General features: G+C 39.1%; 5 non-coding genes across 5 annotated transcripts; all 5 read right to left on the bottom strand.

The window, feature by feature from the left end:
• Positions 1–3,338: 3,338 nt before the first annotated feature.
• On the bottom strand, positions 3,339–3,411 carry trnat-ugu (transfer RNA threonine (anticodon UGU)). Its single transcript has one exon. It is a non-coding gene; the product is annotated as a tRNA-Thr (tRNA).
• Positions 3,412–6,923: 3,512 nt separating this feature from the next.
• trnat-ugu (transfer RNA threonine (anticodon UGU)) lies at positions 6,924–6,996 on the bottom strand. Its single transcript has one exon. It is a non-coding gene; the product is annotated as a tRNA-Thr (tRNA).
• Positions 6,997–9,563: 2,567 nt separating this feature from the next.
• trnat-ugu (transfer RNA threonine (anticodon UGU)) lies at positions 9,564–9,636 on the bottom strand. The gene has a single exon. It is a non-coding gene; the product is annotated as a tRNA-Thr (tRNA).
• Positions 9,637–13,148: 3,512 nt separating this feature from the next.
• Positions 13,149–13,221, bottom strand: trnat-ugu (transfer RNA threonine (anticodon UGU)). Its single transcript has one exon. It is a non-coding gene; the product is annotated as a tRNA-Thr (tRNA).
• Positions 13,222–14,843: 1,622 nt separating this feature from the next.
• Positions 14,844–14,916, bottom strand: trnat-ugu (transfer RNA threonine (anticodon UGU)). The gene has a single exon. It is a non-coding gene; the product is annotated as a tRNA-Thr (tRNA).
• Positions 14,917–16,219: the final 1,303 nt, after the last annotated feature.

Here is a 16,219-nt window from a genome sequence, read left to right as displayed (position 1 = left end):
TCTGGGCCTGAGTAACAGGAAGTTTACTATGGGCAAGTCAGTCAGGCAGAAATTCAGGATACTGCCCCCTAGCCCTAAGAAGTTTTAGTACTTTCTCAGAATTAGCCATTGTTTACTATACTGGACAAAAATATATACGCAACTCGCAACAATTGAAAAGTTTTTCCTGAGTTACAGTTAATATAAGCAAAAGTTTAAGTTAATGATATTATTCCTTCAACATGCATCACTGGTTTTCATGACTTCTGCTACTCCTGTCTCTAGTTTCAGCTCTTTTTTAGTCATGATTGGCGTCCCAGGAAAGAATCGGCAAACGTGGAATCGTAGGGTCCCAGCTACCCAACGAATGTTTAATTTGTTCGATAAAGTCCTTCTTTATGTCCAAAAAAGTCAATTGAGTTGGCGCCATTGATTTCAGTAATCCACTCCTTCAACATGCATACAAAGGAATCCAAAATGCTACCGGTAAACTTCATCCAAACAAGTCAAACAATGTTTCTATTCAATCCACAGGTACCCGCAGGTATGTAAATAAACGATAATATTTCAGACGGAAAGAACGGTGTTCAATAGGAAAGGAAAATAACAAAGAGCACGCCCTCATTCAGGCGCACCAAAAGCCTACTTTCCTGTTGAGCTCCCTTGGAAAAAACGACTATTACTTGTTCGTTTTTCAAGAAACAAGCCTGAAACTCTGTATAAAGACTGTTGACATCTAGTGGAATCCATAGGTACTGCAATCTGGGAGGAATTGTTATATGTAGGCCCATAGACTTGCATTGGAAAGGCCTGTTACTTCCAAAAACATAGGATTTCTGGATGGATTTTCCTCTGGGTTTTCGCCTGCCATATCAATTCTGTTATACTCACAGACATTATTTTAACAGTTTAGAAACTTCAAAGTGTTTTCTATCAAATTCTAACAATTATATGCATTTCCTAGCTTCTGGGCCTGAGTAACAGGAAGTTTACTATGGGCAAGTCAGTCAGGCAGAAATTCAGGATACTGCCCCCTAGCCCTAAGAAGTTTTAATACTTTCTCAGAATTAGCCATTCTTTACTATACTGGACAAAAATATATATGCAACTCGCAACAATTGAAAAGTTTTTCCTGAGTTACAGTTAATATAAGCAAAAGTTTAAGTTAATGATATTATTCCTTCAACATGCATCACTGGTTTTCATGACTTCTGCTACTCATGTCTCTAGTTTCAGCTCTTTTTTAGTCATGATTGGCGGCCCAGGACAGAATCGGCAAACGTGGAATCGTAGGGTCCCAGCTACGCAACGAATGTTTGATTTGTTCGATAAAGTCCTTCTTTATGTCCAAAAAAGTCAATTGAGTTGGCGCCATTGATTTCAGTAATCCACTCCTTCAACATGCATACAAAGGAATCCAAAATGCTACCGGTAAACTTCGTCCAAACAAGTCAAACAATGTTTCTATTCAATCCACAGGTACCCGCAGGTATGTAAATAAATGATAATATTTCAGACGGAAAGAACGGTGTTCAATAGGAAAGGAAAATAACAAAGAGCACGCCCTCATTCAGGCGCACCAAAAGCCTACTTTCCTGTTGAGCTCCCTTGGAAAAAACGACTATTACTTGTTCGTTTTTCAAGAAACAAGCCTGAAACTCTGTATAAAGACTGTTGACATCTAGTGGAATCCATAGGTACTGCAATCTGGGAGGAATTGTTATATGTAGGCCCATAGACTTGCATTGGAAAGGCCTGTTACTTCCAAAAACAAAGGATTTCTGGATGGATTTTCCTCTGGGTTTTCGCCTGCCATATCAATTTTGTTATACTCACAGACATTATATTAACAGTTTAGAAACTTCAAAGTGTTTTCTATCAAATTCGACCAATTATATGCATTTCCTAGCTTCTGGGCCTGAGTAACAGGAGGGTTACTACGGGCAAGTCAGTCAGGCAGAAATTCAGGATACTGCCCCCTAGCCCTAAGAAGTGTTAATACTTTCTCAGAATTAGCCATTGTTTACTATACTGGACAAAAATATATACGCAACTCGCAACAATTGAAAAGTTTTTCCTGAGATACAGTTAATATAAGCAAAAGTTTAAGTTAATGATATTATTCCTTCAACATGCATCACTGGTTTTCATGACTTCTGCTACTCCTGTCTCTAGTTTCAGCTCTTTTTTAGTCATGATTGGCGTCCCAGGACAGAATCGGCAAACGTGGAATCGTAGGGTCCCAGCTACCCAACGAATGTTTAATTTGTTCGATAAAGTCCTTCTTTATGTCCAAAAAAGTCAATTGAGTTGGCGCCATTGATTTCAGTAATCCACTCCTTCAACATGCATACAAAGGAATCCAAAATGCTACCGGTAAACTTCATCCAAACAAGTCAAACAATGTTTCTATTCAATCCACAGGTACCCGCAGGTATGTAAATAAACGATAATATTTCAGACGGAAAGAACGGTGTTCAATAGGAAAGGAAAATAACAAAGAGCACGCCCTCATTCAGGCGCACCAAAAGCCTACTTTCCCGTTGAGCTCCCTTGGAAAAAACGACTATTACTTGTTCGTTTTTCAAGAAACAAGCCTGAAACTCTGTATAAAGACTGTTGACATCTAGTGGAATCCATAGGTACTACAATCTGGGAGGAATTGTTATATGTAGGCCCATGGACTTGCATTGGAAAGGCCTGTTACTTCCAAAAACAAAGGATTTCTGGATGGATTTTCCTCTGGGTTTTCGCCTGCCATATCAATTCTGTTATACTCACAGACATTATTTTAACAGTTTAGAAACTTCAAAGTGTTTTCTATCAAATTCTACCAATTATATGCATTTCCTAGCTTCTGGGCCTGAGTAACAGGAAGTTTACTATGGGCAAGTCAGTCAGGCAGAAATTCAGGATACTGCCCCCTAGCCCTAAGAAGTTTTAATACTTTCTCAGAATTAGCCATTCTTTACTATACTGGACAAAAATATATACGCAACTCGCAACAATTGAAAAGTTTTTCCTGAGTTACAGTTAATATAAGCAAAAGTTTAAGTTAATGATATTATTCCTTCAACATGCATCACTGGTTTTCATGACTTCTGCTACTCCTGTCTCAGCTCTTTTTTAGTCATGATTGGTGGCCCAGGACAGAATCGGCAAACGTGGAATCGTATCCTCAGTTTGTTTGGCAATGTCTCTTAAAGTAGTAGTAGTACAGCAGATAATTATTTGTGCAGGGCAATATGGTCAGTTTGTTGTCACATTTTGAACTTTCTGCTGTATAGAGCGAGAGAAATGGTAAGTCCCACCCTGTGTAAAGTTTCAGATGAATGTCTCAGAGGGTGGAGTCAAAATCAAGGCCCCAGTGAGAATTGAACTCACGACCCCTGGTTTACAAGACCAGTGCTCTAACCACTGAGCTATGGAGCCATACACCTCTGTAAGAAGAATTGGAACGCTATAAAGAACACACCCATCAGAGAGTAAAAAAAGAGACACACCTAAGTAACCAAACATGCAGGTTACCCAGTCTGGCTCCTGCAGTAAAAGCAGATTCCTTGTCATCCTTTGTTATACATTTAATGACAAACTCTCCCAGGTCTATGTGACCCTCAGGCAGGACAGTAATACCCTCTTCCGACAACATCCGGTGAAATTGGAGAGCGCCAAATTCAAATGTCAACATCACAATATTAAACATTCATGAACATACAAGTGTCTTATATCATTTAAAAGCTTAACGTCTTGTTAATCCAACTGCGTTGTCAGATTTCAAAAAGGCTTTACGGCGAAAGCATACCATGTGATTATCTGAGGACAGCTCCCCACATCCAAATATTTTTTTCAACCAATACAGGCTTTACAAAATGGCAAATAGCGATTAAATAAATCACTTACCTTTGAAGATCTTCCTCTGCTTGCAATCGCAAGGGTCCCAGCTACGCAACGAATGTTTGATTTGTTCGATAAAGTCCTTCTTTATGTCCAAAAAAGTCAATTGAGTTGGCGCCATTGATTTCAGTAATCCACTCCTTCAACATGCATACAAAGGAATCCAAAATGCTACCGGTAAACTTCGTCCAAACAAGTCAAACAATGTTTCTATTCAATCCACAGGTACCCGCAGGTATGTAAATAAACGATAATATTTCAGACGGAAAGAACGGTGTTCAAGAATAAAGGAAAATAACAAAGAGCACGCCCTCATTCAGGCGCACCAAAAGCCTACTTTCCTGTTGAGCTCCCTAGGAAAAAACGACTATTACTTGTTCGTTTTTCAAGAAACAAGCCTGAAACTCTGTATAAAGACTGTTGACATCTAGTGGAATCCATAGGTACTGCAATCTGGGAGGAATTGTTATATGTAGGCCCATAGACTTGCATTGGAAAGGCCTGTTACTTCCAAAAACAAAGGATTTCTGGATGGATTTTCCTCTGGGTTTTCGCCTGCCATATCAATTTTGTTATACTCACAGACATTATTTTAACAGTTTAGAAACTTCAAAGTGTTTTCTATCAAATTCTACCAATTATATGCATTTCCTAGCTTCTGGGCCTGAGTAACAGGAAGTTTACTATGGGCAAGTCAGTCAGGCAGAAATTCAGGATACTGCCCCCTAGCCCTAAGAAGTTTTAGTACTTTCTCAGAATTAGCCATTGTTTACTATACTGGACAAAAATATATACGCAACTCGCAACAATTGAAAAGTTTTTCCTGAGTTACAGTTAATATAAGCAAAAGTTTAAGTTAATGATATTATTCCTTCAACATGCATCACTGGTTTTCATGACTTCTGCTACTCCTGTCTCTAGTTTCAGCTCTTTTTTAGTCATGATTGGCGTCCCAGGAAAGAATCGGCAAACGTGGAATCGTAGGGTCCCAGCTACCCAACGAATGTTTAATTTGTTCGATAAAGTCCTTCTTTATGTCCAAAAAAGTCAATTGAGTTGGCGCCATTGATTTCAGTAATCCACTCCTTCAACATGCATACAAAGGAATCCAAAATGCTACCGGTAAACTTCATCCAAACAAGTCAAACAATGTTTCTATTCAATCCACAGGTACCCGCAGGTATGTAAATAAACGATAATATTTCAGACGGAAAGAACGGTGTTCAATAGGAAAGGAAAATAACAAAGAGCACGCCCTCATTCAGGCGCACCAAAAGCCTACTTTCCTGTTGAGCTCCCTTGGAAAAAACGACTATTACTTGTTCGTTTTTCAAGAAACAAGCCTGAAACTCTGTATAAAGACTGTTGACATCTAGTGGAATCCATAGGTACTGCAATCTGGGAGGAATTGTTATATGTAGGCCCATAGACTTGCATTGGAAAGGCCTGTTACTTCCAAAAACAAAGGATTTCTGGATGGATTTTCCTCTGGGTTTTCGCCTGCCATATCAATTTTGTTATACTCACAGACATTATATTAACAGTTTAGAAACTTCAAAGTGTTTTCTATCAAATTCGACCAATTATATGCATTTCCTAGCTTCTGGGCCTGAGTAACAGGAGGGTTACTACGGGCAAGTCAGTCAGGCAGAAATTCAGGATACTGCCCCCTAGCCCTAAGAAGTGTTAATACTTTCTCAGAATTAGCCATTGTTTACTATACTGGACAAAAATATATACGCAACTCGCAACAATTGAAAAGTTTTTCCTGAGATACAGTTAATATAAGCAAAAGTTTAAGTTAATGATATTATTCCTTCAACATGCATCACTGGTTTTCATGACTTCTGCTACTCCTGTCTCTAGTTTCAGCTCTTTTTTAGTCATGATTGGCGTCCCAGGACAGAATCGGCAAACGTGGAATCGTAGGGTCCCAGCTACCCAACGAATGTTTAATTTGTTCGATAAAGTCCTTCTTTATGTCCAAAAAAGTCAATTGAGTTGGCGCCATTGATTTCAGTAATCCACTCCTTCAACATGCATACAAAGGAATCCAAAATGCTACCGGTAAACTTCATCCAAACAAGTCAAACAATGTTTCTATTCAATCCACAGGTACCCGCAGGTATGTAAATAAACGATAATATTTCAGACGGAAAGAACGGTGTTCAATAGGAAAGGAAAATAACAAAGAGCACGCCCTCATTCAGGCGCACCAAAAGCCTACTTTCCCGTTGAGCTCCCTTGGAAAAAACGACTATTACTTGTTCGTTTTTCAAGAAACAAGCCTGAAACTCTGTATAAAGACTGTTGACATCTAGTGGAATCCATAGGTACTACAATCTGGGAGGAATTGTTATATGTAGGCCCATGGACTTGCATTGGAAAGGCCTGTTACTTCCAAAAACAAAGGATTTCTGGATGGATTTTCCTCTGGGTTTTCGCCTGCCATATCAATTCTGTTGTACTCACAGACATTATTTTAACAGTTTAGAAACTTCAAAGTGTTTTCTATCAAATTCTACCAATTATATGCATTTCCTAGCTTCTGGGCCTGAGTAACAGGAAGTTTACTATGGGCAAGTCAGTCAGGCAGAAATTCAGGATACTGCCCCCTAGCCCTAAGAAGTTTTAATACTTTCTCAGAATTAGCCATTCTTTACTATACTGGACAAAAATATATACGCAACTCGCAACAATTGAAAAGTTTTTCCTGAGTTACAGTTAATATAAGCAAAAGTTTAAGTTAATGATATTATTCCTTCAACATGCATCACTGGTTTTCATGACTTCTGCTACTCCTGTCTCAGCTCTTTTTTAGTCATGATTGGTGGCCCAGGACAGAATCGGCAAACGTGGAATCGTATCCTCAGTTTGTTTGGCAATGTCTCTTAAAGTAGTAGTAGTACAGCAGATAATTATTTGTGCAGGGCAATATGGTCAGTTTGTTGTCACATTTTGAACTTTCTGCTGTATAGAGCGAGAGAAATGGTAAGTCCCACCCTGTGTAAAGTTTCAGATGAATGTCTCAGAGGGTGGAGTCAAAATCAAGGCCCCAGTGAGAATTGAACTCACGACCCCTGGTTTACAAGACCAGTGCTCTAACCACTGAGCTATGGAGCCATACACCTCTGTAAGAAGAATTGGAACGCTATAAAGAACACACCCATCAGAGAGTAAAAAAAGAGACACACCTAAGTAACCAAACATGCAGGTTACCCAGTCTGGCTCCTGCAGTAAAAGCAGATTCCTTGTCATCCTTTGTTATACATTTAATGACAAACTCTCCCAGGTCTATGTGACCCTCAGGCAGGACAGTAATACCCTCTTCCGACAACATCCGGTGAAATTGGAGAGCGCCAAATTCAAATGTCAACATCACAATATTAAACATTCATGAACATACAAGTGTCTTATATCATTTAAAAGCTTAACGTCTTGTTAATCCAACTGCGTTGTCAGATTTCAAAAAGGCTTTACGGCGAAAGCATACCATGTGATTATCTGAGGACAGCTCCCCACATCCAAATATTTTTTTCAACCAATACAGGCTTTACAAAATGGCAAATAGCGATTAAATAAATCACTTACCTTTGAAGATCTTCCTCTGCTTGCAATCGCAAGGGTCCCAGCTACGCAACGAATGTTTGATTTGTTCGATAAAGTCCTTCTTTATGTCCAAAAAAGTCAATTGAGTTGGCGCCATTGATTTCAGTAATCCACTCCTTCAACATGCATACAAAGGAATCCAAAATGCTACCGGTAAACTTCGTCCAAACAAGTCAAACAATGTTTCTATTCAATCCACAGGTACCCGCAGGTATGTAAATAAACGATAATATTTCAGACGGAAAGAACGGTGTTCAATAGGAAAGGAAAATAACAAAGAGCACGCCCTCATTCAGGCGCACCAAAAGCCTACTTTCCTGTTGAGCTCCCTTGGAAAAAACGACTATTACTTGTTCGTTTTTCAAGAAACAAGCCTGAAACTCTGTATAAAGACTGTTGACATCTAGTGGAATCCATAGGTACTGCAATCTGGGAGGAATTGTTATATGTAGGCCCATAGACTTGCATTGGAAAGGCCTGTTACTTCCAAAAACATAGGATTTCTGGATGGATTTTCCTCTGGGTTTTCGCCTGCCATATCAATTCTGTTATACTCACAGACATTATTTTAACAGTTTAGAAACTTCAAAGTGTTTTCTATCAAATTCTACCAATTATATGCATTTCCTAGCTTCTGGGCCTGAGTAACACGAAGTTTACTATGGGCAAGTCAGTCAGGCAGAAATTCATGATACTGCCCCCTAGCCCTAAGAAGTTTTAATACTTTCTCAGAATTAGCCATTCTTTACTATACTGGACAAAAATATATATGCAACTCGCAACAATTGAAAAGTTTTTCCTGAGTTACAGTTAATATAAGCAAAAGTTTAAGTAAATGATATTATTCCTTCAACATGCATCACTGGTTTTCATGACTTCTGCTACTCCTGTCTCTAGTTTCAGCTCTTTTTTAGTCATGATTGGCGGCCCAGGACAGAATCGGCAAACGTGGAATCGTAGGGTCCCAGCTACGCAACGAATGTTTGATTTGTTCGATAAAGTCCTTCTTTATGTCCAAAAAAGTCAATTGAGTTGGCGCCATTGATTTCAGTAATCCACTCCTTCAACATGCATACAAAGGAATCCAAAATGCTACCGGTAAACTTCATCCAAACAAGACAAACAATGTTTCTATTCAATCCACAGGTACCCGCAGGTATGTAAATAAACGATAATATTTCAGACGGAAAGAACGGTGTTCAATAGGAAAGGAAAATAACAAAGAGCACGCCCTCATTCAGGCGCACCAAAAGCCTACTTTCCTGTTGAGCTCCCTTGGAAAAAACGACTATTACTTGTTCGTTTTTCAAGAAACAAGCCTGAAACTCTGTATAAAGACTGTTGACATCTAGTGGAATCCATAGGTACTGCAATCTGGGAGGAATTGTTATATGTAGGCCCATAGACTTGCATTGGAAAGGCCTGTTACTTCCAAAAACAAAGGATTTCTGGATGGATTTTCCTCTGGGTTTTCGCCTGCCATATCAATTTTGTTATACTCACAGACATTATTTTAACAGTTTAGAAACTTCAAAGTGTTTTCTATCAAATTCTACCAATTATATGCATTTCCTAGCTTCTGGGCCTGAGTAACAGGAAGTTTACTATGGGCAAGTCAGTCAGGCAGAAATTCAGGATACTGCCCCCTAGCCCTAAGAAGTTTTAATACTTTCTCAGAATTAGCCATTCTTTACTATACTGGACAAAAATATATACGCAACTCGCAACAATTGAAAAGTTTTTCCTGAGTTACAGTTAATATAAGCAAAAGTTTAAGTTAATGATATTATTCCTTCAACATGCATCACTGGTTTTCATGACTTCTGCTACTCCTGTCTCAGCTCTTTTTTAGTCATGATTGGTGGCCCAGGACAGAATCGGCAAACGTGGAATCGTATCCTCAGTTTGTTTGGCAATGTCTCTTAAAGTAGTAGTAGTACAGCAGATAATTATTTGTGCAGGGCAATATGGTCAGTTTGTTGTCACATTTTGAACTTTCTGCTGTATAGAGCGAGAGAAATGGTAAGTCCCACCCTGTGTAAAGTTTCAGATGAATGTCTCAGAGGGTGGAGTCAAAATCAAGGCCCCAGTGAGAATTGAACTCACGACCCCTGGTTTACAAGACCAGTGCTCTAACCACTGAGCTATGGAGCCATACACCTCTGTAAGAAGAATTGGAACGCTATAAAGAACACACCCATCAGAGAGTAAAAAAAGAGACACACCTAAGTAACCAAACATGCAGGTTACCCAGTCTGGCTCCTGCAGTAAAAGCAGATTCCTTGTCATCCTTTGTTATACATTTAATGACAAACTCTCCCAGGTCTATGTGACCCTCAGGCAGGACAGTAATACCCTCTTCCGACAACATCCGGTGAAATTGGAGAGCGCCAAATTCAAATGTCAACATCACAATATTAAACATTCATGAACATACAAGTGTCTTATATCATTTAAAAGCTTAACGTCTTGTTAATCCAACTGCGTTGTCAGATTTCAAAAAGGCTTTACGGCGAAAGCATACCATGTGATTATCTGAGGACAGCTCCCCACATCCAAATATTTTTTTCAACCAATACAGGCTTTACAAAATGGCAAATAGCGATTAAATAAATCACTTACCTTTGAAGATCTTCCTCTGCTTGCAATCGCAAGGGTCCCAGCTACGCAACGAATGTTTGATTTGTTCGATAAAGTCCTTCTTTATGTCCAAAAAAGTCAATTGAGTTGGCGCCATTGATTTCAGTAATCCACTCCTTCAACATGCATACAAAGGAATCCAAAATGCTACCGGTAAACTTCGTCCAAACAAGTCAAACAATGTTTCTATTCAATCCACAGGTACCCGCAGGTATGTAAATAAACGATAATATTTCAGACGGAAAGAACGGTGTTCAATAGGAAAGGAAAATAACAAAGAGCACGCCCTCATTCAGGCGCACCAAAAGCCTACTTTCCTGTTGAGCTCCCTAGGAAAAAACGACTATTACTTGTTCGTTTTTCAAGAAACAAGCCTGAAACTCTGTATAAAGACTGTTGACATCTAGTGGAATCCATAGGTACTGCAATCTGGGAGGAATTGTTATATGTAGGCCCATAGACTTGCATTGGAAAGGCCTGTTACTTCCAAAAACAAAGGATTTCTGGATGGATTTTCCTCTGGGTTTTCGCCTGCCATATCAATTTTGTTATACTCACAGACATTATTTTAACAGTTTAGAAACTTCAAAGTGTTTTCTATCAAATTCTACCAATTATATGCATTTCCTAGCTTCTGGGCCTGAGTAACAGGAAGTTTACTATGGGCAAGTCAGTCAGGCAGAAATTCAGGATACTGCCCCCTAGCCCTAAGAAGTTTTAGTACTTTCTCAGAATTAGCCATTGTTTACTATACTGGACAAAAATATATACGCAACTCGCAACAATTGAAAAGTTTTTCCTGAGTTACAGTTAATATAAGCAAAAGTTTAAGTTAATGATATTATTCCTTCAACATGCATCACTGGTTTTCATGACTTCTGCTACTCCTGTCTCTAGTTTCAGCTCTTTTTTAGTCATGATTGGCGTCCCAGGAAAGAATCGGCAAACGTGGAATCGTAGGGTCCCAGCTACCCAACGAATGTTTAATTTGTTCGATAAAGTCCTTCTTTATGTCCAAAAAAGTCAATTGAGTTGGCGCCATTGATTTCAGTAATCCACTCCTTCAACATGCATACAAAGGAATCCAAAATGCTACCGGTAAACTTCATCCAAACAAGTCAAACAATGTTTCTATTCAATCCACAGGTACCCGCAGGTATGTAAATAAACGATAATATTTCAGACGGAAAGAACGGTGTTCAATAGGAAAGGAAAATAACAAAGAGCACGCCCTCATTCAGGCGCACCAAAAGCCTACTTTCCTGTTGAGCTCCCTTGGAAAAAACGACTATTACTTGTTCGTTTTTCAAGAAACAAGCCTGAAACTCTGTATAAAGACTGTTGACATCTAGTGGAATCCATAGGTACTGCAATCTGGGAGGAATTGTTATATGTAGGCCCATAGACTTGCATTGGAAAGGCCTGTTACTTCCAAAAACAAAGGATTTCTGGATGGATTTTCCTCTGGGTTTTCGCCTGCCATATCAATTTTGTTATACTCACAGACATTATATTAACAGTTTAGAAACTTCAAAGTGTTTTCTATCAAATTCGACCAATTATATGCATTTCCTAGCTTCTGGGCCTGAGTAACAGGAGGGTTACTACGGGCAAGTCAGTCAGGCAGAAATTCAGGATACTGCCCCCTAGCCCTAAGAAGTGTTAATACTTTCTCAGAATTAGCCATTGTTTACTATACTGGACAAAAATATATACGCAACTCGCAACAATTGAAAAGTTTTTCCTGAGATACAGTTAATATAAGCAAAAGTTTAAGTTAATGATATTATTCCTTCAACATGCATCACTGGTTTTCATGACTTCTGCTACTCCTGTCTCTAGTTTCAGCTCTTTTTTAGTCATGATTGGCGTCCCAGGACAGAATCGGCAAACGTGGAATCGTAGGGTCCCAGCTACCCAACGAATGTTTAATTTGTTCGATAAAGTCCTTCTTTATGTCCAAAAAAGTCAATTGAGTTGGCGCCATTGATTTCAGTAATCCACTCCTTCAACATGCATACAAAGGAATCCAAAATGCTACCGGTAAACTTCATCCAAACAAGTCAAACAATGTTTCTATTCAATCCACAGGTACCCGCAGGTATGTAAATAAACGATAATATTTCAGACGGAAAGAACGGTGTTCAATAGGAAAGGAAAATAACAAAGAGCACGCCCTCATTCAGGCGCACCAAAAGCCTACTTTCCCGTTGAGCTCCCTTGGAAAAAACGACTATTACTTGTTCGTTTTTCAAGAAACAAGCCTGAAACTCTGTATAAAGACTGTTGACATCTAGTGGAATCCATAGGTACTACAATCTGGGAGGAATTGTTATATGTAGGCCCATGGACTTGCATTGGAAAGGCCTGTTACTTCCAAAAACAAAGGATTTCTGGATGGATTTTCCTCTGGGTTTTCGCCTGCCATATCAATTCTGTTGTACTCACAGACATTATTTTAACAGTTTAGAAACTTCAAAGTGTTTTCTATCAAATTCTACCAATTATATGCATTTCCTAGCTTCTGGGCCTGAGTAACAGGAAGTTTACTATGGGCAAGTCAGTCAGGCAGAAATTCAGGATACTGCCCCCTAGCCCTAAGAAGTTTTAATACTTTCTCAGAATTAGCCATTCTTTACTATACTGGACAAAAATATATACGCAACTCGCAACAATTGAAAAGTTTTTCCTGAGTTACAGTTAATATAAGCAAAAGTTTAAGTTAATGATATTATTCCTTCAACATGCATCACTGGTTTTCATGACTTCTGCTACTCCTGTCTCAGCTCTTTTTTAGTCATGATTGGTGGCCCAGGACAGAATCGGCAAACGTGGAATCGTATCCTCAGTTTGTTTGGCAATGTCTCTTAAAGTAGTAGTAGTACAGCAGATAATTATTTGTGCAGGGCAATATGGTCAGTTTGTTGTCACATTTTGAACTTTCTGCTGTATAGAGCGAGAGAAATGGTAAGTCCCACCCTGTGTAAAGTTTCAGATGAATGTCTCAGAGGGTGGAGTCAAAATCAAGGCCCCAGTGAGAATTGAACTCACGACCCCTGGTTTACAAGACCAGTGCTCTAACCACTGAGCTATGGAGCCATACACCTCTGTAAGAAGAATTGGAACGCTATAAAGAACACACCCATCAGAGAGTAAAAAAAGAGACACACCTAAGTAACCAAACATGCAGGTTACCCAGTCTGGCTCCTGCAGTAAAAGCAGATTCCTTGTCATCCTTTGTTATACATTTAATGACAAACTCTCCCAGGTCTATGTGACCCTCAGGCAGGACAGTAATACCCTCTTCCGACAACATCCGGTGAAATTGGAGAGCGCCAAATTCAAATGTCAACATCACAATATTAAACATTCATGAACATACAAGTGTCTTATATCATTTAAAAGCTTAACGTCTTGTTAATCCAACTGCGTTGTCAGATTTCAAAAAGGCTTTACGGCGAAAGCATACCATGTGATTATCTGAGGACAGCTCCCCACATCCAAATATTTTTTTCAACCAATACAGGCTTTACAAAATGGCAAATAGCGATTAAATAAATCACTTACCTTTGAAGATCTTCCTCTGCTTGCAATCGCAAGGGTCCCAGCTACGCAACGAATGTTTGATTTGTTCGATAAAGTCCTTCTTTATGTCCAAAAAAGTCAATTGAGTTGGCGCCATTGATTTCAGTAATCCACTCCTTCAACATGCATACAAAGGAATCCAAAATGCTACCGGTAAACTTCATCCAAACAAGACAAACAATGTTTCTATTCAATCCACAGGTACCCGCAGGTATGTAAATAAACGATAATATTTCAGACGGAAAGAACGGTGTTCAATAGGAAAGGAAAATAACAAAGAGCACGCCCTCATTCAGGCGCACCAAAAGCCTACTTTCCTGTTGAGCTCCCTTGGAAAAAACGACTATTACTTGTTCGTTTTTCAAGAAACAAGCCTGAAACTCTGTATAAAGACTGTTGACATCTAGTGGAATCCATAGGTACTGCAATCTGGGAGGAATTGTTATATGTAGGCCCATAGACTTGCATTGGAAAGGCCTGTTACTTCCAAAAACAAAGGATTTCTGGATGGATTTTCCTCTGGGTTTTCGCCTGCCATATCAATTTTGTTATACTCACAGACATTATTTTAACAGTTTAGAAACTTCAAAGTGTTTTCTATCAAATTCTACCAATTATATGCATTTCCTAGCTTCTGGGCCTGAGTAACAGGAAGTTTACTATGGGCAAGTCAGTCAGGCAGAAATTCAGGATACTGCCCCCTAGCCCTAAGAAGTTTTAATACTTTCTCAGAATTAGCCATTCTTTACTATACTGGACAAAAATATATACGCAACTCGCAACAATTGAAAAGTTTTTCCTGAGTTACAGTTAATATAAGCAAAAGTTTAAGTTAATGATATTATTCCTTCAACATGCATCACTGGTTTTCATGACTTCTGCTACTCCTGTCTCAGCTCTTTTTTAGTCATGATTGGTGGCCCAGGACAGAATCGGCAAACGTGGAATCGTATCCTCAGTTTGTTTGGCAATGTCTCTTAAAGTAGTAGTAGTACAGCAGATAATTATTTGTGCAGGGCAATATGGTCAGTTTGTTGTCACATTTTGAACTTTCTGCTGTATAGAGCGAGAGAAATGGTAAGTCCCACCCTGTGTAAAGTTTCAGATGAATGTCTCAGAGGGTGGAGTCAAAATCAAGGCCCCAGTGAGAATTGAACTCACGACCCCTGGTTTACAAGACCAGTGCTCTAACCACTGAGCTATGGAGCCATACACCTCTGTAAGAAGAATTGGAACGCTATAAAGAACACACCCATCAGAGAGTAAAAAAAGAGACACACCTAAGTAACCAAACATGCAGGTTACCCAGTCTGGCTCCTGCAGTAAAAGCAGATTCCTTGTCATCCTTTGTTATACATTTAATGACAAACTCTCCCAGGTCTATGTGACCCTCAGGCAGGACAGTAATACCCTCTTCCGACAACATCCGGTGAAATTGGAGAGCGCCAAATTCAAATGTCAACATCACAATATTAAACATTCATGAACATACAAGTGTCTTATATCATTTAAAAGCTTAACGTCTTGTTAATCCAACTGCGTTGTCAGATTTCAAAAAGGCTTTACGGCGAAAGCATACCATGTGATTATCTGAGGACAGCTCCCCACATCCAAATATTTTTTTCAACCAATACAGGCTTTACAAAATGGCAAATAGCGATTAAATAAATCACTTACCTTTGAAGATCTTCCTCTGCTTGCAATCGCAAGGGTCCCAGCTACGCAACGAATGTTTGATTTGTTCGATAAAGTCCTTCTTTATGTCCAAAAAAGTCAATTGAGTTGGCGCCATTGATTTCAGTAATCCACTCCTTCAACATGCATACAAAGGAATCCAAAATGCTACCGGTAAACTTCGTCCAAACAAGTCAAACAATGTTTCTATTCAATCCACAGGTACCCGCAGGTATGTAAATAAACGATAATATTTCAGACGGAAAGAACGGTGTTCAATAGGAAAGGAAAATAACAAAGAGCACGCCCTCATTCAGGCGCACCAAAAGCCTACTTTCCTGTTGAGCTCCCTAGGAAAAAACGACTATTACTTGTTCGTTTTTCAAGAAACAAGCCTGAAACTCTGTATAAAGACTGTTGACATCTAGTGGAATCCATAGGTACTGCAATCTGGGAGGAATTGTTATATGTAGGCCCATAGACTTGCATTGGAAAGGCCTGTTACTTCCAAAAACAAAGGATTTCTGGATGGATTTTCCTCTGGGTTTTCGCCTGCCATATCAATTTTGTTATACTCACAGACATTATTTTAACAGTTTAGAAACTTCAAAGTGTTTTCTATCAAATTCTACCAATTATATGCATTTCCTAGCTTCTGGGCCTGAGTAACAGGAAGTTTACTATGGGCAAGTCAGTCAGGCAGAAATTCAGGATACTGCCCCCTAGCCCTAAGAAGTTTTAGTACTTTCTCAGAATTAGCCATTGTTTACTATACTGGACAAAAATATATACGCAACTCGCAACAATTGAAAAGTTTTTCCTGAGTTACAGTTAATAT

Source organism: Salmo salar, chromosome 05 (genome assembly GCF_965601325.2).
Source record: "Salmo salar chromosome 05, fSalSal1, whole genome shotgun sequence".
Taxonomy (NCBI): Eukaryota; Metazoa; Chordata; class Actinopteri; order Salmoniformes; family Salmonidae; genus Salmo; species Salmo salar.
Note: the sequence above shows the minus strand (reverse complement) of the source record. Positions and strands in the feature narration are given on the sequence as shown.